We start from the raw sequence: 3,759 nt of genomic DNA on the forward strand, positions 1-3,759 counted from the left end.
GTGAGTGAGTGAGTGCGTGCTTGTGTTTGCGTGAGTGTGTGTATGTGCTTGCGTGAGTGTGTGTGTGAGTGCTTGTGTGTGTGTGAGAGAGAGAGAGCAAGAGAAGTCATAGAAGTAGCCGCCTCTGTTAACGGAGGATAGGATGAGGAGATGTGATTTGATTTATTTTCTGTTCATTGTGAAATTCTGTGTTTTTTTCTGTACATAGCGAAAATAAATGAGACTCAAATCTTGATGAAAGACTGTGTGCATTCATTGTGATTATATTAGAGAGCATTGTTGAATTTGGATAATAAAAATCCCCATAAATATGGTTTTAGTAAAAGAAAATGCATCCATTTGGTACCTTGCTATGTTCGTCTCTGAGAGAAACGCTGACCCTTTTAAACTGCTGGCACAGACTACTACTGGTGCCAAGACAGCCAGACAGACAATGTTTTTGCAATCGGTCATTTAGTAGAACATCTGTGCGGCGGAGTGATACATATAGTTAAAAGTCCCAGTGCTGTTACAGCACTGGGACTTTTAACTATGTATCACTCCGCCGTATATCGGCACTCATGGAATGCCTCTTGTCCAATCAAATTACTTGGTCGGAACTAACTGTTGTATAATATACAATATAGAATGAGAATTATAAACATTTCATTTCATCAACAAGTATTTCAGGAAGTTGCCATTCAGTCCAGCCATTGACACTGACGTACAGTAGATACATCTCAACGTATGTTTTAACACTAAAAAGGGCTGTGACATCACAACACCTATTCACACAATGAATGTCTTCATAAAAAAACTGTCCAAATAAAGGATAACACTTAAGTGAACGGAGTAAAATCCCTTAATCTGAACCGCAACTGCAGCCTTACCAAGCCTGACCTTGCACTCTGCTGCATCCAGCTGCCGTTGTCAACGGACACCGTTCTGACCTGTTCTGAGAGCGGCCTCAGTCTCCCTGGAAGATCCTGAAAGACTCCTCAGTCCTCCTGAAGCTGCTTCACTTACAGTGAACTCAGGTGAGGTGAGAGCCCGGAGCCTCCATAGGGGTGGAGGACACACAGCTAGGAGAAGATGTCTGTCCATGTGTAGACAACAGTTCACACGCGGCTGGTGGTGGAGTTGAGAGTCGACAACCACACCTGTTTTGATTGATTGAAAACTTTATTAGAAGATTTGCAGAAGTAGGTACATGAAAGTACATATTACATACAAGGTCAACTAACAGGATAAAAACCCAAGAAAGCCACTGGCTTATTTCAATTGGGGTCCTTGATTCTCAATTTATCGTTACCGTTACATGTAAGACAGACAAAAAAACTAGTACTATCTACAAGATAATACAGACAAATAACTATTACTATCTACAAGATAAACATACATCCATCATGGGAAGAACAATACAACAAAACATCAGGTATGTACAGCGGGTAGGACAGGTGGGGACATACACCACAGGTGGGGGCGGGGGACAAAACACAAAGTATGTACAGTGGGTAGTTCGGGTCTTTTAATCTGATTTTTGTTTTAGAGGGTCCAGTTACGGATTGCAGCCTCCTGTAAATGTTTTTTGAGAGTGGTTTTGAAGGTGGGCAGTGTTTTGCACTCCTTTAAGATTATAGGAAGGGCGTTCCACATTTGTGACAAACATACCATTGTGCTCGTGAAAATAACCTGACATATTGATAAATAAGTGAATAAATAAATAATTGTACACATAAATAAATGTGTGGAAATGTTTGTCTACTACTCCGTACGCATTTAATTATTTCTTAATTTATTTCCATGTCACAGTACAGTACAATGACATGTGCTTTGTTCTGTTGGTTATGAAGCACTGTGATAGAGGTCTGTGGGCTGCTTGAGTTAAACATGTCACCTGACTAGAATTCAGGCGAAGGGGCACAGAAGGTAGAAAGTGCTTGATGGGTGCGCCATCAGACTCTCTATTTAAATAGAGAGAATGATCTTGTTTGATTTCTAGAATGAAGGAAGGGGCAGCTATATCTACATTTACATTTACATGTTTGGCATTTAGCAGACGCCTTATTCCCCCCCCCCAAAAAAAGCAAAACAAAAAACAAAAGCGACTTACAATCAATACATTTGACTAAACAAGTGAATCATCAATCCACCAGTCGTAGCAGGAAGAGTAATCCAGCTCAGGCCCGGAGCCACTGATAGAAGGAAAAACCTTCTTCTATCACCTTCTTCTAAACCTAGACTTTATTTTATTTTATTTTGTATTATTATATAGACACTGGAGAAACAGAGAAACAGTACAAGGGGGACAATAGAAGTTTTAGGGACACAGTAGAGGAGGAAAGCGGGTGTCTCAGGAGACGCAGTGCTGGGGGGCAGTAGAAGTATTAGGAGGAGCAGTTAAGGTGTATCTTTATCTGTGCAGCCTCTGTTGGGGAAGTGCAGTTCTGACTCCAAGGCTTGAAAACAGGTCCAGTGACAACATGACGGCTATTGAAATCTTCAATAAAACATTGTATTTCATCTAGACTAGAGGTAATCACCACATAACCACAACACATCAACTGAACATTATGCAATAAATAATAAATAAATAGATCTCTCAAACACCATAATGATCTCTATTCTACCAGTCTACACGATGCAGCACATGGGGCTTTTCCTGATTCAGGTACACATCATGAAAACATTCATGGCTGGTCACAATGTGCCTCCCACAATGAGACACTCGCTGCTTTATGCTCCTTTTATGTTTTAGCAAGTCGGACAGAGTTCATACCTAAAAAATTAAGTTCAGTAATTAATTTAACATCAGAAAAAAAGTTTAAAAAAATAAATAAAATTAAATTCTGAAAAACCGGAGGGGGCATGTGCCCTTGTGCCCTTTTGGGCTGACGCCTTTGCAGTAGCCCATGCCCGTAAATGACCAACATTTTTTATATTTCTGTGACAAAAGTTTTCTCAATGGTCCCAAATTCTCTCTGCAATCTTTGATGCCTTTTTTATTTATCAATAAAACATAAACAGACTTAAATCACCTACAACACTCTCACTGTGACGGTGAAAGGACATGTTGAACCGGAAGTTATTTTTCGTGGCAGCTTGAACATTTACCGTTTGATTAAAATGGACAAACAGGTAATTCAGTATTTAAAAGATACTGGGTTGATAGACAAGATTTAACCACCCCCCCCCCCCCAATTGTGTTTATTTCTTTAATATTTAAGTTGTAATATACCGTCCAACCACAGTCCGGTAGGTGGCGGTAACGCGCCTCAAGTTGATCGCAAACCGCCATTCAAACTGAAGAGAAGAAGAAGAAGAAGTGAGTTGGAGTTACAATACAAACTGTTTACATCCATTCTCTGTACTTCAGCCCACAGGCTTCTTGTGTAGTTTAACACTCTCCTCTGCTACCAGCGTCTTTGAGCCTCGGAAAAGCGCCATGTAAATATAATGAATCATTATTATTATTATTATTATACTTGCTAGATACAGATATAGAATACATATCACAGAGACTGAGACTGTGGAAAGCCAGTGGGAAGTACAGAAAGACTGTGTAAGGTAGGGAGATGAAAGGGATATGGAAAGTTAGATCTTTACCTTTTCTTTCTACTGTTTTCCCCTGCTTTTATATTCATTCTATGCATGTATATGTTTTTATATTCACTTTATGTTCTTGTTCCTGTTGTAAAGCACTTTGAGCTGCATTTCTTGTATGAAAGGTGCTGTATACATAAAGCTTTACTTACTTACTTACTTACTTACTTATAGATC

General features: G+C 39.6%; 1 protein-coding gene across 1 annotated transcript in view; it reads left to right on the top strand.

The window, feature by feature from the left end:
* The window catches only part of wwp2 (WW domain containing E3 ubiquitin protein ligase 2), an 18,384-nt gene extending 18,157 nt beyond the window's left edge, over positions 1-227 (top strand). The window contains exon 14 of the mRNA XM_080545348.1: positions 1-227. This exon is cut by the window's left edge and continues 895 nt beyond it. The gene's annotated coding sequence lies outside the window, so the exon portion shown is untranslated.
* Positions 228-3,759: the final 3,532 nt, after the last annotated feature.

The sequence above is a fragment of the Nansenia antarctica genome (assembly GCF_963989245.1).
Source record: "Nansenia antarctica genome assembly, chromosome: 14".
Taxonomy (NCBI): Eukaryota; Metazoa; Chordata; class Actinopteri; order Argentiniformes; family Microstomatidae; genus Nansenia; species Nansenia antarctica.